The sequence below is a fragment of the Acanthopagrus latus genome, chromosome 18 (genome assembly GCF_904848185.1).
Source record: "Acanthopagrus latus isolate v.2019 chromosome 18, fAcaLat1.1, whole genome shotgun sequence".
NCBI lineage: Eukaryota > Metazoa > Chordata > Actinopteri > Spariformes > Sparidae > Acanthopagrus > Acanthopagrus latus.
In genome coordinates, this window is record NC_051056.1 from 11,526,945 (window position 1) to 11,552,465 (window position 25,521).

Sequence of the window (25,521 nt, forward strand, 5' to 3'; positions counted from 1 at the left end):
CCCCCTCGCTCTTATTCTCCTGTCAAATACATGCCCCCTCTCTTCTTTCTCAACAATTCTCTCCCCTCTTATCCTTTCTGATGCATTGATATCTCTTAACTTGGTGCTATGGATATGTTTACACACGTCATACTTTGCTCCAGCCATTTCTTTTTTTTCCACAATCACCACCTCTGGCTCTCCTCTATAACACCTCTCTCCGAACTCTATCTGGGAGCTCAGATAGCTGCCTTTCTTTCTCCTCTCCAGTTGCTCTCTCCTGCTGAGGCTGTGTAATGATCAGCCCGTCGGACTGAAGCTGCTGCTGTCATTGTTGCTGCGGCTCTGCTCATTTGTGTGTCAGCGGCCAGCGGATGACAGATGTGCTGATGGTCTTTTATTCGGGATCGATTTGTTGTGTCTCGCTGATCAGCCTGATGAGAAAGGGTTTGATCGGACTATCGATATTTGGCACGCGGCCTCAATAATGCTTTGCATGACACTGTAAATGGAGTTTAGTGCACCGCTTCGCTTTGTTTACAAATGGACACATTGGTGCCTCGATTTTTAAGCTAACTATTGTGTTTAAACAGCGTTCTTCATGATACACACAACATTTGATCTGCAGTGTCAGGCAGTGGTTTTGTAATCATTTATGCATTACCAGCAGCATGTGTAATCTTATTGTCATGCACCCCTGCCAAGTCCTGAAAGTGATAAAACCCCAGAAAATTACCTAACTACTTTTTAGCAAACTCTGGCCATTAAATTATAACAATCTAGTTAGAATTGATCCCCCCATAATGTAATCCTGTCTCACAATTTTGCTTGCTTGTAAGGGCCAGTGTAGGTCCTGGCACTTTAATTTGGGGAATTTGAGGGCAGCCATAACAATCCTTTAGAGATTCTTTGTAATTACATCCACAGCATCTTAGAATTACATTACAGATTCTCACTGAGACACTGGAAAATAAGTTCCTGTTGAGCTTTGGGCTAAAATGCAAAGTAACAGTTGAGCTTCAGCGTCTTACTATGAGTGATGGATCCAGTGTGAGCACTTCTGAGAACAGTTTAGATTATTTATGTTTTTTTTTTTTTTTTCTCTGCTCTCCTCTCACTGGTTTGAGGTGGGCTGGGCTCAGAGGGAAATGGGTGATGTTGCTTACTTTAGTGCACCAGTCAGAACATTTCTATCAGAAACTGATGGGAGTTGTGAGGTTATTGGCCTCTGTCAATCATATCTGGTCAAACAACACCCACACAGTCCTGAGATTCTGAGTGTTCAGCCCCTAAAGATATACTCCTTTCTTTTAGGAAGAGCTAGATGAGAGAATTGATTTCACCCTCAAGTCTTTATGGCATAAATGAAGCTACAGCCAGCAGCTGGTAAGCTTAGCTTGCACAACTATTGGAAATGGAAGAAACAATTAGCCTACTCCTGTTCTCGTAGCCTGGAGTTCGCGAGCAACAAGTGGAGTCCAAAGAAAGTTTCCATTCCCAGGCAAGAATTAGTCAAGCGTGCAACTTGTTAAACAGTGAGCTGCAGAAGTGCTGGTAGGCAGATTACATGGCCTTTGGACAGAACCAGACTAGGTGCTTTCTCATTTCAGAACTTTGTGCCAAGCTAAGCCAACTAGCTGCTGTCTCATCTACATATTAGTCTCTAAAACCAGAAATTTGGATTTGAATGTAGAATCTGAAGGCAAATGATAAGCTCTCGGTATTTGAGACATTCTGGTTTTGAGCAAGCTTTGGTTGTGTGCAGGTTTACAGTCTGTCACACTGCAAAACAAAGTGAATGCATTGGCTGAGGTACAATCTTGGAACCAGTAGGCTGTCATCTGACGATGTTTGAACTTTTTATTTGCTATTTATTACAGCTATGTCATGTAAGAGTTTGAGTTGAGAACATTTAGAAATTAATGAAATTTATTAGCAAATTTTAAAAATTGAAGTAAGCATGCTAACCAGCTAGCCCAGGCCTTGCACTCTGAGCTCCCATTCCAGATGACTAGATGCAGAGCTTGCTAGCTAACATTAGCTACAGATAGCAGCATTCAGCAATTTCTGTAGTGATGTGCTGCCCACCTTCTGTTTGCAGGCTGACCAATTCCTACATATTGGTGTGATGGATTAGTCGTCTCTTAACTCCAACTCCATTGTCACTACTTACGTTGCTAATATGACCGTCAACAATGACTAGTGCAGGGAGGACAAACTATTTTCCCGGATATCCACTAGCAGACAAATGCTGACTACAATGGAAGCATTGAAACCCCAGAGGCTTTACTGTCATCAGACGATAGCCAATCTGGTTCTAAGATTTTCTACATTTTTACTGTTCAGACATGAGTATTAGTCAGTCTTCTCATCTAATTCTTGGCACAAAAGCTAATAGCAAATTTCCTCAGAAGATATAAAACTGCAAAATTATCATACCAGAGCCCATTTATGAATTTATAGATGTAATTTCCTGCCAGTAGTAAGACATGTGATACACAAATAAGAGTCCAGTTGATAAGGAAGTTCTGTGCTCATTTGACATCCTCTTAAAGGAGGTCAAAGGTCCTAGCCATCTACAGAACAACAGCCCTGCAGCAGCCACAGATTTATGGATGTGAACAGTTAAGCAGATACTTACCAAAATGTCTTCCAGGCCATCCCGACACCCACACAAAATCCTCCCTCAGACATATTAGCTGGCAAAACGTCCAGGCTATGATACGAAATAGAGAAGTGACTCATTCAGACAACTGGACAAATGATTAAAAATAACACAATTTTGTCAAATTTTTTATTTAATGGGGTTTTTTTTGTATCAAACCTACAGCATGGAGGGCTGGTTTCACTGCACACTTTGCTCAGTCCCAAGTCTGACTCTCTCTTTTCTCACCTTCTTCTCCCTCCATGTCTCTCTCTCACACACTCACCGTGCTGACTGTGTGGGTGAGCTGGTGGGAGTTTTTGTTTGGTATTTGCCGTACCCGTGTGCGCGCACACTGGCGGGCAAAGCTGCATGTGCGAACGGTCCGCGCCATGCCATACTGAACAGACACTGAGCATGTGGGCGCTGTATATATCCAGGTTTTAAGTTTGTACGTGTGTGTGTTTGTGTGTCAACTCCCCAAGTGTGCTCCAATGTTCAGTGTATACTCTCTGGATGTGTGCTCTCATACTGTGTATGTGTGTGGGGGGGAGGGGGAGGGGGAAGAGGTGTGCACAGAGCAATTATGTGATCAGAGCAGAGCCAAGCCGACATTTATGTGGGCGACCGCTACAGTCGGCCAAAGATAGGCTGTTAGATCTTTTCTCTCCCTCGCTGCTTGCGTGTGTCTAGCTGGACACCATATGGATAGGAACTACCATTTCCTATCGTCAGTCTCCCCTGCTGTGCTTTGATTCAGTGTCCTCTGCAGCAAATAAGGGGACAAATTGTGATGGGACACACCAGAGAGAGAAACATTAGGAGACACCTTGTGTGATTTTTATACAGATCAACACATGAATAATACAAAAAAAAAGATAAGGATCCTTGTATGGAGATGCTGGCTTTGCTTCACTCGGAGCTCAGGTGTCAGATATCATCGACCCTGAAGCTGGTTGGGATCAGTGCCTTGCTCAGGGACGCTTCAGCAGAGTGGATGTTTGCAGACAACGGAGTTTCTTATTAAAGGACAAGTTCCATGCCAGTTGAAAGACAGGTGAAGTTTAATAATCCAGCGGCATGATGACACTTCCAAACCTAACAACTGAAGTAGATTGGAACTAATGAAGCTGCAGAAAGTAGCTCTGTGCAGTTTGTTCGAGCAGATTACAACTACATTTTCTTTTTTGGGGGAGCTTATCCTTTAAGGGGAAAGCGCATGACAGTTTGATGAACATCTTTCTGTCAGCGAGGAGTGTGCAGACACGTTGACAACCGTCCATCTCGGCTCCAGATGGAGGCTGATCATGAAGAATGCATACTTCAAGCTACAGCATGAAGCGCTTGAAAGATGCAATCTGCGGGAAAGCAATGCAATAGTATGTGGCGGTAATGTTCTGCTGTTGGAGAGCAGAGTAACTGCTGTCATAGGGTAATTATGTGTGCAAGATCTGTTCACATATATTATATATATATATATATATATATATGTATATGTATATATATATATATATATATATATATATATATATATATATATATTCTTCAGGCCTTTCTCTGTGTTGATATCACTGTGTGGAGTCTGCATTGTAAAGTCAATACATCACTCGGTTGAAATATTCCAGCATTATGGTTCCAGCTCCTCAATCATGTCACCGTCTGATCTCACAGCTCAATCTATTCTTATATATCAGAACAACGTCTGTGTGAAAATCCATCGATCTCATGGCAGAAGTTATGTTGCGAGTTGTGTTCGATTTGAAAAGTTGCACGTAGTTTTGTTGGAGTTTGTTTGCTCTCACTAGACTCTGGTGTCTCTGAGTGTGATACTACCTGACAGAAAGAAGAATACAGGTCTTTATTTCCCACATCTCCTCCACAGCATGTTTAAAACTCAGAATCAACTTGGTTAAGGTTGGCGTTTGTAATATGACATACTGTTTTCATTCTTCCAATTCTTCCAAAACAGACCATGTCTCCTGCTCTTGAAGGTATCTGTCATTTTAAAGCATTTATAGACACTTCTCTCCTTTCAATACACTTCCTCTCAGCTTCACATTTTACTTTTCCACATGGCGACCACTCACACTCACACTGACTTGTGTTGATGTGTATTAGGTGCAATCATAAAACCGAATGTAAGCAGGAGTGCTGAAGGTCTAAAGTTATTTAGGACTGCAGCCTGTGCTGCTTCCTCTCTAAATGACCCATTTTTAATTCAGCATTTTAACACTTAAGCTTTTGCATACAATGGTTTCACCTTTGAATTATCTTTCATGGTTATTTTTTGAAGCCTCACATTTCTATGTATCATTAATGCTTTTCACTTTACCCAAGCCCTTTTAATCTTGAATCAATCTAATACTTAATAATGTTATATATGCAACATAGCAACAAGGTCATTGTACTATGTTCAGGGTTAAACTAATGAGGCACTCATGACTATTTTATATCCAGGACTAGTTTGTGGAACTAGAACAAGGTCAGTGGTGTAGTTTATATGTGCATACTGTATGTATGGAAAGTCTACAGAACAGCCTCAGTGCTCCTTGACATGTTTTCACCAAGTCTGTCGACTCTCTCAAGTGGAAGAAACAGCATTCTTCTTTCTCATTTGGTGTTTTGATGATGCTCCAAAAGCTGTCATAGGTGTTCAAAAAACGGTTGGATCTTTGGTGACTGCGCCCTAAAAGGAAGTGTTTTGTATTCACCACGTACCCTCGTTTATTCATTCAAGACTTTACTTGACTTTATCTAAGTCGTCTGTAACAAAAATGTGCATTTTTACCAATTGCAAAACCTATTAAAACTCAATTTACATGAGGTATTGTTTTCTGCAGAGACAATGTATTGTCTTGCAGATATTACACTTAGCTAACGGTATTGAAGTAAGTACATTTACACAAAGAGAGAACTGTTCCTCCGATTAGTCTATTTCACTGAAAGTGCTAATGAGCTCGACAGTTGCTACACCAGCATGACAATGCTGAAAATAATGCCTGGAAGTCATACAAGCGCATTTGTGAACACACACACACAAACACACACACACTGGACACATTCCTGGATGTAGAATCCTACACGTGAACACTCAGGCAGCCACACATGGCCACAGTTTCTCCCACAACACAACACCACACTGACACATTCATGTACACGGACACACATTATACACATCCGCTCCTTAATTAACTCAAACTCAATTGATACATCCCCCTTGCTTTGTCGTCTCCCTCCATCCATCCCTTCCCTCCTTCCCTTTTCTCCTGGTCGTCTCAGTCAAGGCCAGATCTTAACGGCTTCCACGCTCCAGACAGAACCAATAGATTAGCAGAGATGGCGAGCAGAGAGATAAGGCAGACTCTTATCTAGATCCCCGCTGGGCTGATCCGGTAAGAGAGGGAGGGCGAGACATACAAATCAGCGAGAGGATGGTCATCTGTTTGTCTGACGTACAATATTGTCTTCCTTGGCTTTTAGTGATAAGATTTCAGCGTTTTAATGAATGTGAAGAGGAACTCAGGAGGAATTAAATGAAGAGAAATGGTTCCAGAATGCATAAAAACAATGTGTTCTGTGGTATCTTTTTTTCCCCAAAACAGTTTCTTGATGTATTGTATTATTATGGTTTGTATCCCTCTACACCCTTGTGCTGCTTTTTCCCTCAATTCCCCAATTTCTATTGCACCTGCTCAACTTAAAGCGTCTTTTAAAGAAGCTCCACATGAATTGCTGATGCAGATGGTCTGCCATGTGTGTGAGTGTGTCAGGGTGATGGAGTGCCAGCAGACGCCCTTGTGTTCATGCGTGTGAATGCGAGCGTCTCTGCGTGCGTGTTTCTCTGACGCAGCTAAAACCTGAGATCAAAGAGCGATTAGATCTCGGTTTGATCCAATCACAAATGAACTCCAAGCATGCAGAGCGGAGCTGAGATAACAGCGTGTGTGTCTGCTTGTGTGTGTGTGTGTGTGTGTGTGTGTGTGTGTGTATGTGTGTGTGTCTGTGTGTCATGCTTCAGCGTGCAGTGAGACGTATTTGCATTGCATGGTTTCTAAATGTAAAAAATGTGCCTGTGTGTGTGTGTGTGTGTGTGTCTCAAAGCTCATCAGCGCACACACAGACACAGCTTTTACATTTTAAAAACCATGCAATCACACACACACACACACACACATGCACACACAGTCCCTCTCTCTTACTGAACACTACATCGAATTTTGCATTAAGAAAGCATTGGAAGTTGAGCAGATTTTTACACTTCTGTTCTCCGTGCGAACACATTTTCCATGGCAAAGCGTTGGCACACTCGTTTTTTTACGCTTGAGTCTGATCGACTTTGCTGCGCAATGCACGTGGACGTCGGCTCTTGTAAAGCAGTGACTTCTCATAAAAATGGCTTTGATTGAAAAATGCACATTAATATTAATCCCAAATTAATGTATGTTCTAAAGGTATCTAGGATAAAATTTTACAAACTAGTATTCTATAATGGAGACCCTGAACGACTCGAGTGGTTATTTAAGGATGTGAATTTCTTTGCCATTACTCCTGGTGTTGCTCAAAATGCTGAGGGCAAAAAGGCAAATTACTTATTCACCATTGTAGAGAATGCAGACAGTGACAGAGAACAGGAGAAGTGGAGCAGTGGATGAGAGATATTCAACATTTATAAGCTCCCGTTGTAGTACAGCAGCTGGAGAGAGACAGTTTTGTTGCTGAATGGTGCAGGTAAGTGATGTAAATGTGTGGCAGAGTTGCAGAAAATAACTTCAACTGTGATGTATTTTTCTGTTTCATTTGCAACCGTTTCAGTTTGGTGTGTCCAACCCAGCTGGCAAAAACTGTACCAGACACGTTCATCAGGCCCACATACCGCTGCTGTTTGCCAGATCTGAGATCTGGCCTACTGCATGGTTCCATGTCAGCCGAGTGAACCAGAACTGACCCAAGTGTGGACCACATTTCTATTCTGGTGGCCTGTTTCTGGTTTAGATCTGGCAAATAGGTGCGAACCACCCATGTACCATCATTCCCGACGATCTGTGGGCTGGATGAATGTATGTGGTGTGGGCCACAACAATTTTCCTCTATGGGAATGATCTTATCATGTCAGTTTTTTTCAGTAAGCCAAAGTATTGACAGTGTCAGTGACATGTCTGTCTTTTTGCAGTGAGACAAGTAGAATAAAGGTATGAAGTCTAGATTTTAATGTGTGTTTTCAGACCACCCCACAGCTTCAGATGTTTTAGAGGGATTATGTGCTTCTCAAGGTGATGATCCTCAGATCAGATTGTTACTTTGAGCGATGAGGTGATTGAATAAGTCTTAACTTTATAAATACCAGGGAGTGTCTTACAAAGAAGCTCAGGGTGAGGTTTCTATCATAGAAACGAATGCTGCTTTCTTTTTAGTGCATGGAAAAACATAATTCAAGCTAAATATTTTTTTCTTTTACCTGTAACTGATTATAGTGATAGTTAATATATGCATGCAAACTCATCCTCTTTGAAAATATTAGATTCAGTGAATCATGATTCATTGCAATTTTGTTTTTCACACCCTGTCTGAGAAGGCTGGTGAGTACATCGGTACATTTTTCTTTACAAGGCCATACTGCATGACCTGCCTCCTTATTTGTGTTCTCCTGCTGCAAAATAATTATTGCATCTTTATCATGTTGTGAGCTATAGAGATTTAAGTATGGAAGATTGTAAAACTAGTACGAAGGAGTATTTGACCAGTGAATGCACTCATCCTGTTCTTGGTGTAATGTGCTGTTTTTTTTGTTTTTGTTTTTGTTTTTGTTTTTTTTTTTAAATTTATTTCTATTTGAGCAATTTGTAAGAAAGTGTGAGATTTTTTGCTTAAAACATTCAAAAAATGAGCTAACATAATCAGCTAAAGTTAGCATGCTAACCAGCTAGCCTTTGTACTGCAAGAGGTGACAGTCTAATAGAGGTCTTGGTCCAGCCATTACCTACAATGGCAAAACGATCCATGAGGTAATGTGCTAACGGGAGCTAGCCACAGTCAAGTATTGCTAACAAAGAGCAACACTTGTCAGTTAATCTGTTGATATGCTGCCCTCTGGGTTTGAGGATCTGCCTTCAAATTCTGACCGTATTCTACAAATCAAACCTGTTGCTTGTTTCTTTCATGTGAAGAAGTTTATGATGTTTTTTTTTAAGTTGATGTCTGTTCCTTTACATGAAACTTTCCTTTATGCTACTGTCTTGGCAGAAGGACTGCCCTCAAGGAGATTTTGAAATCCCAGTGGAAATAATCCGCTTAGGTAAAGGTTTAGTTAAATTAAATTAAATTAAAATGAATCATATCATCTGCCTGCTCACTCTAAAAGACTGATGAGCAGCACAAATGGATGGTAGCCATTAATTTTCACTATGATCTGGCAAAGAGGGCCAGGCATCTTGCCACATCAGTCATCATCATCAATGAATCATCAACAGTACACATATTTGATGATTGGTCCAGCATGTGCCTAGTTTGCCAATTTTCCTTGGATGTTTCACAGACTTTGTGCTTCTTGAGGGAATTGGTTAGCTATCAGATATCAAAAAAGCGTAAATACATCCAAAAAGTGGATTGAAATCACCCTTAGTATGTAGTTTCAGACTCACTCCACCCAGATGTTTAAAAAGTAATGCACATTCTTTACTCCAGCCTTCCACTACGTAACAGGAAAAGGTATTTGGATGGCCTCTGCCTGATCTGTCCCCAGTGATAATGACAGCCGAAAGTAACGCTCCAATTAAATTGATTTCAGCCATTTTCGCTCCATAACATGGCTCCAGCAAACAACCGAAGATCTTCAGAAGTTGGAACCTGGAGCCGAAGTGTTTATCTGATCCTTGGTCAGTGGAATTGTTGAGTGATCTGGACTGGAGACGGAACAAAATGAGTGAGAGGCCACGAGGGCGAGCAGCACTCTTCTCCCACTTGTAGTCCATTCATGTGAGTCATGTGTCTGTGTTAGTTTACAGGAAAGTGTTAGCTAGCCTGTTAGGTAAGGTGTTATTGTAACTATTGCTAAAGCACAAAAGTTATTCAGCGTCACCTCCCCATGTGTGTTGCCCAAGTAAACCAAGTGGGATTCAGCCTGATTTAAGATGCTATAAAAATGTATTCCATCTAATCTGAGACACTTGGAAAGACAACTATAAATGGAGCCTTGGTGATAACTGAGCTTGGCAGTGTAACATGGTGCACATGGACAATCCCAGTACTGATGTTTATCACAGTTAGTGTTGAGCTTAACATGTTTTAGAAGGACTTAATTTGAAACATTTAGCAAGCACATGTGACATAAGAGAGATGTCAAATGACATAATTGCACTATGTGCAAATGTGTGTGCGCGTGTGTGTATGTGTGTGCAGGCATGTGTGCCCATCATGACATTTAGCGTGAAAATACTTTCCGTGTTTACGACACTCCAAGCTAATGACAGCATGACTAATTAGCACAAGCGGCTTTGTCATATAAAGACATCCACTTGACTTTTCTCCTCTCTACATTAGCTGTGTGTGTGTGTGTGTGTGCATGCGTCTGTGTGCGTGTGTTTGAGTTTTTCTGCGCACACCAATTAAAATGCACTGTCGCTCTCGCTCTGTCTACCTCCTTCTCTTACTCGCCGTTGCCCTTTTATTGCCCGCTTAAATTAAAGATAACAGGCTGTTTGCGAGGTGGCTGAATGTGTGTGTGTGTGTGTGTGTGTGCTTAAGTGCGTTCTCTAATTGAACTACATGACGCTTTGATTATAGCAACATTAGCGAAGACCAGCTGGCTAACTACCATAGATAGTTGCTGCTCTAAGTAGCCTGAACACTGTTGAATTGAAATCTCATCATTTAAAAGGTTCTGTTTGGAAGAAAAATGTATTTTTGAGTCTCGCTTCCAGCTCATCAGAAATGGATGCTACGGGATGGCGGCCGACCTGTCCTACAAGCCCAAGGCGTCAGTATATGACATTGACTGTTTGACTAGAATGAGACCCAAAAATCTGCTTTTCTTAAACATAGCACCTTTAAGCAAGAGTCAAAGCTGTTTTTTGCAATGATGGTGCTTTTCATGACTCTTCACTAATACTCCCAAAATCACTGTACCGTCCTCTACACCAGCCACTGGCTCTTCTGAGACCAGAACAACATGATAACCAAACGTGTAATCTGCTCATGAGCTAACAGACCTGAAGATGCCGTTTTTCCCTCGTCGTGTTTCTGCTCCTCCCGAACAAGGACATCAGTTTTCTCACAGGAGGAGCTTTTATAGCAGAGCCTCTCCAGACTCTTTTGTCTGTATGTCTTTCATTCATTCTGTCTGTCTGTCTGTCTGTCTGTCTGTGTGCCCTGAGGCATGGCACTGTGCAAATGCAGAAGGGAGGTGAGCAGATTAGGTTGGTTCAGACTGATGTGACCCCCCCTAAAATTGATGCTATGTTTCTCCAATTTCCAGCTTGGTGCAACAGTAATCATCAATTCATAAATTATTGGACATATACTATATCTACAGTGTTTGCTGGTGATGCTCTAAAATGACTAATTTGATATGTTGGGAAATAAATGTATTTTATTTCTTGCTGAGTGTTAGACAAGAAGACTTGATACCTTTCTTATTCATGTATGTTACATTCCTGAGCTGTGTCCAAAACCATTATCTTATTCAATCATTCACTTCTCCCTATGAACAGGCGGTGGGTAATATGGCTACATTTACCACTTAAGTCAAGGATTGTTCCATAGCAGTGTGCGGATTGCAGTTATATCCGCTGCACATTCTGCAGATCGGGTGGCCCGGTCGCAAGAATTAAGAATCTGATTAAAAGTGGATAGTATGCAAGTGACTGAAATAATCCATCTTTAATGAGGAAAATATTAATGACTTCACCTGCAGCGGTCCTCGGGCAGCAGAAATGATAAGTGTGTGTGCACATTTATGCATGAGGCCCATCAGCTTAACTTCATTGCTTATTGAATCAGTCAGGCTCTAATGTTAATGAATGTTCTTTTACACATTAAAAAGAAAAAGAAGAAAATCACACACACAGTCCAGGTTCATAAATTAGTCATCCCCCTGATGAATCTGGAGCTCCATTAGAGCTTTCTGAAAGGTATTTATTTCAGAAGATGCAATTTTTAATTCTCTTTCCTCCGGAGAGTTTCCTCCGCCCTGTTAAGTTTATAACCACAGATTTTTGTTGTGTCTGTAGAAGTAACATTACTTTGCACACACAAATGGACATTGATCGACAGACGGACAGATAAACAGACAAAACTTGGTCAGGGTCACTTGGCCTATGTCTCTCTGTTATGAGCCTATTGAGCCATCATTTCTACAGTGAGCTCTGAACATCTGTAACATAGGATATATTGCATTGTTACGATTATTTTTGTTCCATTGTGGGAATTTGTGGGGAACAATATAGCGCACACATTTGCACCTTTGAATAAAATGGCTTTAAGTAATTATACAGTAAATGGGGGGGTGATTTGTTTCAGGAAGACACTGTGCCTGGCTAACACTCTATAGCTAATAACTCCCCATTAAACAACAAACTGCCATGTTCATATTACTGTAAATGTAAGAATTAAAACAATATATACCATGTTGGTTGATAGGGTTTAAAAGAGCTGGTTTGTATTTTGTGTAATTTTAGATTCACGCTAAGCAAAGTTAATTTCCTTTAGCTTCGTGCATAGCAGATTGTCCTGTCTGTCTCTTGGCAAGAGAAACACCAAGAGTATTTACCAAAAAGTAAAATAATTTTCTTTACAAGTTTTCATCAGCAGTTTGTTGATGCTGAATCGTAAATGCAATGTATAGAAGTACTCTCTCTTGATTCTGGTGCTCGCAGGAGGAAACTGCAGAAAAATAGTCATTCACCTAAAAACTAAATACCTCACTTCAAAGGAAATCAAAAGCTTAACCCCTGTGAACACGCTCATCTCAACTCTTGCATTAATAACTTCAACAAAAAAAAGACTTATTGACTCTTCCGCTACTAAATTTATACCACTTTTGCTTTATCATCCATTTTTTCCTGTATCCTTCTACATTCCCTCCTCTGCTTCCATCCCATTGTCTCTCTTGTTTCTGCAGTGTCCTTCTTCCGTCCTTCTGTCTCCCTGTCTCTCTCCGTCTAATCGGCTTTAGAGGGGGTTCTTGGTCTGTAGCTACCGAGCAATAATGTCAATGAGGGTGACTGTGTATCTGAAAGAAGGGAAAGTGCAAGTCAAATAAAAAGATAAGATGGACTGCGAGGTGTTCCCACACTGTTCACCTGTTTAAAAAGGCTTCTTTTAGTCAATTAGGAAGTTGAACCCTCCTTTCACGATCCTCAAATTCCTTGACAAATTTTGGGAATGAATGAACCAAGATGATTTGAAAAATGTCTCGCTCCTCCACTCTTCTTCTCTCTACATCTCCACGTTATCCCTTCACCCCCGTTCTGTCACACACACCCCCTCCTCCTCCTCTCACTCTTGTCCCCAACGTCTCCTCGTCTTTGTTGTGCTCCAAGGTCATATTAAAGATTCATCCATTCCCTAGTTCTGCTGTCAAATATTGATAAAGGCTGACACCACTTTGACTCTGTACACCTTGGATTCCACTCTTACTGCACGCATGCACACACACATGCGTGCACGCACACACACACACACACACACACACACACACACGCGCGCGCATGCACACACACACACACACACACACACTCACAACCTCGAATGTCCATACATCTGTAATAAACAAAAGTAACAATACGACAAACATAGTGTTTTTTCAACTCAGTCACCAGAATGAAAGCAGGCAAAGGATGCTCCTGCAAAAACACAGATACGTCAAAACATAACATTCGTTCATGTTGTAACTTTACGTTTTGAGGTACAATTCTTTAAATCCCCCCCCACAATGCTTATGCTCTGGTAAGGTTTAGGCACAGAAGCCCACTTTGTTAGGGTAAGGAACAAAGCACAGTCGCTGCAAGCAAAGTTGGAAATTGTTGAGTTTGAGTTCTCCCTAAAAATATTCAGCGGTGACATGCTTACACATCTTAAAAAGGCTATTGTCTCTTGTCAAAATGCAGACTTGAACCGTGGCCCCTGGCTTGTCAGCTTCATCGACCCTAAGTCCACAACCATCCCCTCCACCTCCTGATGTGAATCTCAGGTTATAAACGTGCAGTGTTGTATAAAGTAGCCTAAAGTCATACTTGAGTAAAAGTAAAGATATCCTGTTAAAATATAAGTCACCCATACAAATAGTGCTTGAGTAAAAGTCACAAAGCATCTGATATTACATGTATTTAAGAATCAGAGGTAATTTTCTGGCAATAAATGCATTATAAGGATAAAAAGTAAGTAAAAGCGAATTACACATATATTTATGTCTAAATACTGACTGCTGGCCTGGCCAGTTGTCACATCCGATAATTAGCATATTTCTTATTTTCTAAAACACGTTAATTTAAAAATGCACTGATTTGGCTCTGAAGCAGCAATGTGAAAAGTAACTATTACCTAAAGTTATTAAATACATGTGACGAGTAAAGAGTGCAATGTCTGCCTCAGAAATGTTGAGTAGAGGTATAAAGAAGTAGAAGAAGTAAAGTAAAGTACAAGTACCTCAAATCGTGCACTAGTTGAGTAAATGTACTGAACTCCATCACTGTAAATGTGCTGTGAACACGATATTACACATTTTGTAGATCATATGGCACGCAGCCTATGACCTGCACAAATCTGGATGTCCCTGTCATTTACATTCCCTGGTGAGAGGGCTGATTGAGTTTTGATGTTCACAGAGTGTGACACTGTCACTAAAACACATTCATTAATTTTCACAACTTTTAGAGAGCAAAGAAATGGATAACAATTCTGCAGAAAGTAGAGTAGTAGCTGCAGGAAGACGAAAATAACACTTAATTGGAGCTTTTCCAAATAAAAAATCTGTAATATTTCCCAGTTTTTAGAAGTTTGCTGAACATTTAATTATGTGCAAAAAATGAAGTTGTGGAAAACTCTTGCTGTAGTGTTCACACTTTAACACTACTTCCATAGTGTCAGATGCAAAGCTGCAGTGTTTTTGTTCAGCGCGTGCATGTGTTGCTATATGTTCATATTATAGCCTGACTTCATCACAGAACATCACTGTTCTCTTTGAGTTTGTAAAGCTGTAATAAAGTCTATTTGAGTCTTGTCCATTTGCATGTCTGCTCAAGTGTGTGTGAGTATGTGCGTGTGTGTGTGCTGGTGTGTGTGCTGGTGTGTGTGCTGGTGTGTGTGTGCGCTTGACAGTAATGAATTTGGACAGTGAACCCAGGGGAAAGAGACTATATGCAGCCCTCGATTAATTACCCCCTTAACACACGCAAATGGCCAGAACGTGCAGAAAGATGCAGACATGCACAAATACACTCCACTTGTGCCAGACCAGCAGACACACGCACACGCAAGCGCGCGCGCACACACACGCACAGAAGGATATGGGCTAATTAATTCCTGTCGTAAAACTTGCGTCCAATATGTTTTTGTTCTTTCTCCACAACTTTCTCTTTTGGCTTTAAATGACGCTGTTGAATGTAATCCTCTGTCTGGCTCTCTCTACACACATACTCACACACACACACACACACACACACACACACACACACACACACACACACACACACACACTTAGTTCCTCTTTCTTCCTGCTGTCTTTATCTTAATCTCTTCTACAGCGAAAAGCATAAATTTATTATAGCGTGATGAATTATAAAAACCTAACCTCCAGCTGGACTCACACGCAACATATACGCCCATATAGGTATGGACATAGAGCGCTACACACACCGAAAACACAAACACACATAAGCGCATTCGCGGCGGCGGCACTAATAAATAAACAGATTACATCGAGAGTGGACAAATAAGCCTGAAAACAAATGAATGTTGGGACACCTGACTTGCTATGCAAACGCACACACACAGTGCGAGATTAAATATAAATACAAAGAAAATACACACTGACCTCCAGGAATCTAACAACAACGAGCAACATGTACACACACACTGCATACTAATGCACATACATTCAAACTCACTGTCGTACAAACACATGGATGAATACTGAAATAGAATAAAGAAAAATGATTATGAATGAAGTCACAATCTAAGACATCAAAATAAAGAAACACTGCACCAGTGGTGCTTCTCCTGTCTACTGATCGCTCAAAGCACTTCACAACACTTGTCACATTCACCCATTTTCACGCTCATTCATACACTGACGGTCGGAGGCTGCCAAGCAAGGTGCCAGCTGCTCATTAGAAGCAATTTGGGGTTTGGTAGGCTAAGATTAGCAACCTGTGCCCCTACCCCACCAGTTTGGGTCATTGTGTGCCGTGAAAGTGGGAATGCAACACAAAAATAAGTCAAAATGTTGGCCTGGCATGAACAAATCGGCAATAACAATGTAACGTTAGCTAACTAGCTATTTAGCTAGTAAGACATCAGCAACCAGGCAATGATTTCTCCAGATCATTGATGCTTAATTTTTCAGTGGATTCAATCTGAAGATCTTTTTGCTCTGAACAATGTCACCGTAGCTATCTCTACACACTATACACTGCCCCGTTACTTAAAGAAGCCACATGCCACTTTAATTAGCTCTATTTGAGTAGCAACATTGTGTGACCGTGAGCAGAAAAAAAATCTTAAATCTTAAATATGATAATATAATATCTTATGCTATTAAGTCCAATAAAGATAGCTGTGTTGTTGTGTTCATGACGTGTTTTGGCATTATTCCATATCAGTTAAAGCAAAAGAGAACTGGACACAGAAAATATCAGATCAAAACATGTGTAGTTAGTTTTGCATCAAAGACAAGATGAGTTTTTGACCTTCCTTTAAAAAGATGTTCATCCAAGAGGAGGTGAATAGTGAGCGATGAAAAGAAAGAGGTCAGATTTTAATTGGAAGTCTCATGTTTTGTGCAAAAAATTGTAAAAGATGGAACTGCAGCACTGCATATTTTTCACATTTTTGAGAGGACAAAAGTCTTGGACATATTTTTGGAAACTCGTGGCTGTGATTGAAGACGTGCTGTCAGCAACCATTCTGAATAGTGCTGTTAAGTATTGTTCTGACATTTCAAATAACTTGATAGTCAACAACATGAAACAACAACCTCTTACTTATTAGACTCTACAGACTCCATGTTTATATCTGCCCACAAGGCTCATGGTATTAGGCTTTATTTGGCACTTGTGTCAACTGTGTTATCCCATATGGTGACAAAATGTTACTTTGAAGGAGTACTGTCAGCAAGAGAAAACAGCTTTCAGTTGATTCCAATGGTTCTTTTCAAAACTTAGGTACCATAGACAAACCCCCCCACCCACCAATTCCAACTGCAGCCATCCAGCCCACAAAAAACTCCTCCAAGCAGTAATAAGCACATAGAAAACAGCATGGAGCACAGTGTCTTAACCAGCCATTAATAAGAAGGAAAGAGACAAAGAGAAAGCGGGGGGGGGGCAGCCAGGAAATGAAAAGGAACAGAGATGAGGGAGTGGGGGGCTGGGGAAGAATAGAACGGAGAGAGGAAGAAGGAGAGAGAGAGAGAAAGAGAGAATCTAACACGTAGTCCTTGCTGTCAGCCAGTGTGTAATTAAGTTCTGCACTCTGTCACCATCACTCCGTAGAACTGGTAATTTAACTGGGCCGGAGCCAGGAGAGCAGATCAGAGGAGGGGAGAGCAGGGACAGGAGGGCAGGAGAGGGAGGAGGGGGAAGAGGACGTGAGGAGAGGAGAGGAGAGGAGAAAAGTTAAGAGGAGGTACTGGAGAAGGCGTTTCAAGAGGAAGACGCAGAAAAACGGGAGAAGAAAAGAGAAAAATTGGCGGAAAGATGTGGGCATGTGGAAGAGAGGAGAGGAGTACAAAACGTCAGATGATTTAATAAAAAACTACATTTTCCAGCTGGCTTGTACAGAGCTTCGGGTGTCTCAAGGCTGCCAATTACGGTCGCGTTGGTGTTTAGAAATTACCAGCTCGGGTCATTTAAGAGGAAGAGAGCGATAATCAAAGCACCTGTACGCCTTGGTTCCACCCACACAGGTGTTCTCATTTATGTCGCCTGATTGGATGTCTGATGAGGACCCGGCAGGCGTGCACAGAACGTGCTCTTTTGACATCGCCCTCAGTCTTCTTTTAGTTTTCTCGCTCTTGATCGGTTTATATTTAGGAAACACATTACTCCCAGCAGGACTCAGCCTCAGCCCAGTTTGCAGCCTTTCGTGTGTTATCACTAGTTTTGTGTCTTTGGAGACATTTGAGTCTTAACAAAATGCATGACAGGAAGTGTGCTCACTATGTTTTTTACAAACTCAGCAGTAGGTTCATTCATTTCATCATTGCCAAACCCTAAGTCTAAAGACATCACGCTCAGAGGATGTCACGTCATAAGGTTTTACTAATGATATATTAAACATCCTTCACCTCTCTCGTTCACTCCCATTCCACCTTGGCTTCCCCCGTGGAATTCAGACTGGCGAAACAGCGGCCGCGACCAACAACACAGGCGTCTGTGTGCTTGACCCCACAAAAGGACACCAAATGAGCAGTTCCATGTGTCTCATGTCCTGCACTGTCCACACTCAGCAGCAGCAGGGTGATTCTACAGCCCGCTCTCACTCCCACCGCATCAAACACAGCTGCCTGGTAGTTTGACGCTGGAGGTACCCCTCTGACATCACCTCTTTAAGTGCCCCTCTTGTGCAGCAGTATGATGAGTGAGAGAAAATCCAAATCAGTCGGGTGGCTGTGGTGGTTGGTTGGGTCGAACTTGTGACCAAGAGTTGGGTGAGTTGTCTCCACTTTATGCAATATATGTTGACATATGTTAATTGAGTAACTTAGGTTATGAGACTGAATGTATTATGTATATAATGTAAGTTCATCCATGATACAATCTTTTCCTAAGCCCAGCAAAGTAGTTGGGGAGCCTGAACCTGACCAAACTGTGGTTCTTCTTCGACACAGACAGCAGTCATAATATGTCGCACGATGTGAACTGTCAGCAAGCTTTAATCAAAGTAGTCAAATTAGATATATTACATGTTATTGCTAATGTGACAGCCGAGCCTGTTTTAGGAAAGTCTCACTGGATGTTACATATCAAATTAGACATGATGAAATCTTGTTCAGAGATTGATTAAAACTCTAATTGTAAATGATCTCAGTTTCTCAGTTCATCTCACTAGTAACAGTTTCACTCTGACCAATCAAAACGCTGCGTGCGTATGCTTCAGTGTTTCTAAGTCCCATTTGCCTTTGTCTCCATTAAGATCGGTGTCGTGACTTGTTGATGCTGTAATGGGTTACAAAATAGAAATGTAATCACCAGAATAGACTGCCCAGAGGGAGGGGGAAAGTAAGATTGACAGAGACGGACAACGCTTGAGATGAGAAGACGACACACGGGGAGAAATGCAAAACGTTTTTGCAAAATTAACCAACTTTGTGAGCCGGTGAGCAGAGAACAGAGAACAGAGGGAGAGCGAGGGGACTGAGAGGTCGGCAGGAAGAGAACTGTAGTTAAGTAACAGAGTAAATGGCTTTTCGATGCCTATGTCTCTGAGGACCAGACGGAGAGAAAGAAGAGAGGGAGGGATGTTAAAAAAAAGAGCAAGATTTGAAACTGATGAACCCTCTGCTAAGTCTTTGACCTTGCGTGTGAGTGTTTATGTGCGTGTGTGTGTGTTTGCGTGCGTTCAAACCACAGCAGGGGATGGTACGAGTGTGGCAGATTCCCTCCGTGGGGAGTCTGAATGGACCGATGCACAAGTGGAACTGTGTGTGTGTGTGTGTGTGTGTGTGTGAAAATAAGTGCCAAAGCTGAAGGGCAATTAAAGGATAGTGTGTGTGTGTCTGTGCATTTAAACGATGGCCGGTGTGAGGCCACACTGCTGCGTGGTTGCGTATTGACATTGTAATTACCAGTGAATAATGTCGGGCCGCATGTGTGTGCACGATTGCACATGTTTGTGTGCATGAGTGTGTGTATCAAGTGTATTCGTTCGGGGGAGACTCGCTATTGGCATTCTAATTAGACTGAATGATATACTCCCCCTATTAAGACGAAGCAGAGCTGTACATAGTGGCAGTCGGGCCGAGCCGCTTTGTTCACCCCACGCAATGTCTGCTCCACTGCCTTGCTCCATGGCTGTTGCTAAGTAACTGATTGGAAGCATGTGTTTACTACAGATTAACCTACTCATGCACTACCTAGATCTTTTTGGAAAAATGATCATAAGCATCATATTTTTACATTTTTTTTTAATTGTTTAATTTTTTTTTACCAGGGTTCACATCATTTAAAGAAACTCTTGGGGAATTACACTTAATTGCTTTCTTGCTGCGTGTCAGATTAGAAGATTGATAACAAGCAGGCAATACCCTCATAGCTTAAGTTTTAGCTAATCACTCTTCAGTTCTATCGTAATATGTAAAGCACAGACACTAGGTCATTATTGATTTCCTCATCTATCTAATGTAAATAAGCTTATTTCCACAAATGCCAAACTTTTTTCCTTAATAGCATGGATCTACTCTAGAGGGTAAACATTTTGAAAGTAAATTCAATGGAGTCTTATTTGAATCCCAACCCTATGAGCAGGTGTTGAGGAGGAGGAGGTGGGCTGCTGCTGGTCCATGTGGGTGTACTAGTGACTAGATGTGACTAGTGTACTAGATAGACCTGACACACTTGGGGTGTATCAGTCTGTTGCTGTGATAGAGCTGGCCTTCCCAAGTCTCTTCCTACCTGCTACTGACATGCTGCTGCTCCAGCAGACTTCTCCATAGAAAATGGCTGACCACAGAGTCATAGAAAGTCATCAGGAGTGCCCCCTGCACACCAAAGGAACAGGTACCCAGCCCAAGCTCTCTAAGACGATGAGGAACAACTACCCATGAACCTCAGAACAACCTTGAAGTGACATGGGAAGAAACCTTTGGAAAGGCAATTCAGAGCAGAGAACAAAAGCTTGTTGTTTTCTTTACAAAAAAGTAAAGGCCCTTCTTTAATGATATGTTATTTCAAAGTGTCATATATTTCATTAATCTAAAAAGCATGGCTGCTGCTGTCATTTCTCATTAATCACAACAACTTTGCTAAACCTTAATTCGCAAACAGAGCAGAGACGTCAGAAAGTAGGGTCTATTTGGTCAAAAATATTGCGATATTTGATTCTGTCTCCCAGTCCTGCATGTATGAATTGCATTGTAGAAGATTTCAAAATAGAGAGGTAGAAATTGTATATCGCAGTTTGGCCTTAAATTTAGATTTGGCCAATCTAATTTTGCCGTACAAATATGTTTTGGCCACTTGAGCATTTCTTATAGCAGTAGGTGAGTTGGCTGATCTGTGTCAACTACAATATGATTCCTGTGCTGCAGTGGATCTAGAGGCTGGAGGTGATTAGTTTGCCTTAGTTTAAAGATTTGAAGTGGTACAAAACAGGTGGCACAGCTTTATTTTTGTACATTGGACGGAGCGGCGGCTGTGGCTCAGGAGGTGGAGTGGGTTGTTCAGTAATTGGAAGGTTGTTGGTTTGAACCCCTGACTCCCCTTGCTGCATGACGAATTTTCCTTGAGCAACATAATGAACCCCAAATTGATGAGCAGAGGCTGCCACGCAAGGTTCCAACTTATTTATAATATTCTTACGGATCTCTTGGAAGATTCATCTCTCTAATAATTTTTACCAAAATGTTTCCTTTTTTTTCTGGTTACATCCGCTTCTCCACATTGACCTGAAGTGAAGTTGCAACTTCCAGGTCCTGCTCCTGAAGTAAGAAAAAACAATTCACAGTCATATTCCTAGAGACTTTGCAACACGTCCTCACACCTAATGGCATGTATCACTCTTCCCTAAACAATGAGACCGTTACAGCATAACAGCAACAGACATACCAGACCTCCACCACAGTTTGATTACATTTCAAAAAAAGTACTTTAGGTTTAGGTTTAGGTTATAAGAGTACCTGGTTAGGGTTAACCCACTCTGTTTCACTCTTTATACTACGTCTCACTTCCTCCTTTTCAGCTGCAGTAATTACCACAGCCACTAGAGGTCGCTGCCTAACAACAAACTGCAATAAGTGGCGTCACAAGCTGCTTTCAGTTTTGAACTATATGGTCAATTTCTTTTGGTTGGACAGGCTCAGACTTTTCAGTTAACTCCAGCATTGGGAGTTATTAAATGAACCTCCCCTCTGCATTGCCTTGTTGAGGTCACAGTGAACCAGAACTGTGGCTGTTTCTCAATAACATTACCATGACAATATATCTATTTGCCATCTAGACTGATAATCAGGCTCATTCAGTTTGTCTAAGAACTGCTGAACACATGAAAAGATGTAGCAGTGTTTTAAAATACTTGAACTGAGAACTCTTATTATTCATGCTGCTGCAAGGAGCAGTGACCCTCTACTTCAGTAAACAGGAGTCACTGAATACTGTATATTCCAATGACAGCCATCTATTTTTTTGTGTTCATACATATATATATTTTTTTATTTTTGACCATTTAGATTAATTTGTAACATTTTCGACTAATTTCGCGACACCTCCCAACACATTTTCGGCAGGCATCTTCCACTCTTCCTCTCTCTCCTGTGTCTTCCCATCTTTGCCCTCCCACTTTCTTTTTTTTGCCCCTCGTTCATTTACAATAGAACTTGACAGGGAATCATTAGCCGCATAATGAAAAGCAGCAGACCAGTAATATATACCGTCACTGTCTATTACAGCCTCTTTAGCCTAAAGACCTTGAATGTAAATGAGGCTATATTATGTTCAGTTTAAGTCTGAGTGGTGGGTGTAAGTGGCTTTTAGGGCAAAACACAGACAGTTATTGTGTTACCTCCACAATGCTTGATGAAAAAGCAGCTGGATGTGTTCAGCAAATAGTCGAGTGTGTTAGTGTCAGCTAATGGTCGGGTAAGTTTTTACACTAATGAATGGATCTGTGCAGGTTCATGTGTCAAGGAGAACATCCCTTGAGATTCTGAGCCTCTTGATTTGATAAAAAAAAGATTTATTATATGTTTCGTTTGTATGACTTACTAACTAACTATCAACTATCTATTTTTTAGTAATTAGCATATCTTTTTGTTAGAGATAAGGACTTTATTATTGCAGCAGATATGGGTTTTGGACCAAAAGACTTGATCTTGACAGTTTCAGTTCATTTAGAGAAATAAGAAAAGCTTTTAAAACGCTTAATATTTAAAGACAAAATCATCAGGGGTTCCGTGGTACATTAACCCCACTAAGAGTCACGGTTAGACAGCATTTTAATGAAATTTGAAAGCCGTTTCAAAGCTCTTGATGAATCCATTTGTGTTCAGCTGAATAAAGAATAATTCATATTCAAGAACTCAAGTAAAGATTTTCACTTTGTGTTTCCAACCACAATATATCCAGTGCTGCCTGCTGTCTGCATCTCCCTCGTCAGTTCAGGTCTGAACGCAGCAGCAGGGTAAAGTTCTTCAGCTTGTTCTAACATGAGAACATATCACAACTGGCTTGTATTCATCCAACAATTACATCCAGAAGGAATTCTGTTAAAGTTTATTTGGTAACTCTTTAGAATAACAGCCATTAATACATTGTAATTGTAATTTTATAGTTGTTTAGTTTATTGTTTGTTTGATTAAACTGTAGTTAATAGTTAACATACAATGAAATCCTTTAGAAACCCTTTATAAGGCAAATGTAAAGATTTATAAATAATGGATGCAGCTTTTCAGCTTCTGCCGGTCATGCCATTTTCATTTTCAGCTAGTTTCTGCTCAGCTTCTTCAGATCAGTAAACTGAAGTACATTTTTCTAACCATTTATACTAATCTCACATCAGCAGATGAATCCAACTTGCTAATTGACACACGTTATGTTTGTAAATGGTGAATACATTCTGTGTAGTTCATTTTTAAACATTATAAACAAATGTCTAGGCAGCTTTTAAGGAGAAACCAGTGGGAAGTTCTCTGGAAATATTTTAAAGACATTTCCAGCTACTGTATTTAGGAACAGCTTTTTGGGAAATGGCATAATTTTGTTATCGAAGGTGCACTATGTGGTTTTGGGCAAGACATTTTAATCAGAGGAAAAAGATCTTCATTTTGTTTAAACTTAATCAGCAAACTAACCCTAAAGGACAACACAATTTCAATCTGTTTCACTTTGTTTATATGTGGCGGACCCTGCCACCCTTCTAGCATCAAACAGTGTCCTGGGAACCTTATTTTCCTCTGAACAGTTATTGGAAAATACAATATATATGACATTGTAATATCACCTCATTGTATTGCAATTATAACAATTCTGAGTTTCATCTCCAAAACTACATAGCGCCCCTTCACATTATGTGGTTTAAGTAAATACATTTTGTTGTTATTTTTGAAGATTATTCAACTATGGGGCGGCTGTAGCTCAGCGGGTAGAGAGACTAGTGATCAGAAGGTCACTGGTTCAAATCCCAGCTCCGGGCAGTGCTGAGCTGCATGTTGAAGTGTCCTTGAGCGAGATACTGAACCCCACATTGCTCACTAGTGAGGGCCCTGCAATGATCTGGCGACTTATCCAGGGAGTACCCTGCCCTCGCCCTGAGCCAAGGCTGGGATTGGCTCCAGCAGCAACACCCTGTGACCCCATGGAAAGGGATAAGCGGTTCGGACAATGACATGACATATTCAAATATGTTTCTTAGTTATTACCGTCAACTTATCTTGACATTTGCAGACCAATAAAAAGAGTTACCATTCACTTCACTGTTTGTATACAGTGGCATATCTAATACCTACAGTTAAATCAAGGATACATTATATTGTAATCATAAAGCTTTACTGTTTAGATTTATTTTTCTTTGCTGCTGCATCTGGATACGCTTTCAGTTTACATGCTGAAAAATACCCTGACAAGTGTACGCTGGGCCAGCTCTATCAGGGGTTTGTGTTTTTAAATTGTCATATTTGAGGTAATGCCAGTGTGTAAAGGCCTTCAAGTTGCTAGTTTCCGTGTGTGTGTGTGTGTGTGTGTGTGTGTGTGTGTCCGGGTGTCCGGGTGTGTTTGTGTGTGTCAAGGCCCTACACACACGTCTGTAGAGAAGAGGAGGAACAGATAACTTCTCACAGCTCACAACAGTTGAAGATTGCAACAGTAATAGAGATATCAACAGAAGCTAGCATGTTCACTGTAGTGGAATACACATCCACATGGATGCATGGGCCGCGACATGTGTGAGGGCACACACACACACACACACACACACACACACACACACACACACACACACACACACACACACACACACACACACACACACACACACACACGCACACACACACACCCAGCTGACTGAGCGGGTGTCTGAGGGAGAAAGATTCGAAAACTATTAGCTGAAATGTGATCTTATCGTCTCCATAGACATTGCAATCTTTCTCTCTGTCTACAGCTCTAGTCCGGCCCTTGCACTCTCTTTCCGTCCAGGTGCACACACACAGACACACACCGGGTCCTCACACGTACACAAACAGAATCTATTTTCTTGTCTGTGCGGCTGTATTACAGTGCTGTTATTGAGGAGCAGAGGGGCTCAGGGAGAGGCTGAGGGTGAGAGAGGTAGAGAACACATGTAGGGCCAGATGTCAGCTGGGATACAGGAGTCTCATATAGATTCAACTAAGCACATAAAGCCTGACAATTGCAGCTGATGTTCAACCCTGTTTTCTGAATATGAAAAACTTCAGAGAGATCACAGTTTGGAAGCATTTTACCCAGTAAATGATAACAAAAGAGTATCAGGCAATGTCTTAAAATACATGAGAGTCT

At 41.2% G+C, this 25,521-nt stretch overlaps 1 protein-coding gene across 5 annotated transcripts in view; it reads left to right on the forward strand.

Annotated features, from left to right (window-relative positions):
• The window catches only part of il1rapl2 (interleukin 1 receptor accessory protein-like 2), a 468,801-nt gene that overhangs the window by 121,645 nt on the left and 321,635 nt on the right, over positions 1 to 25,521 (forward strand). The window lies entirely within an intron of this gene.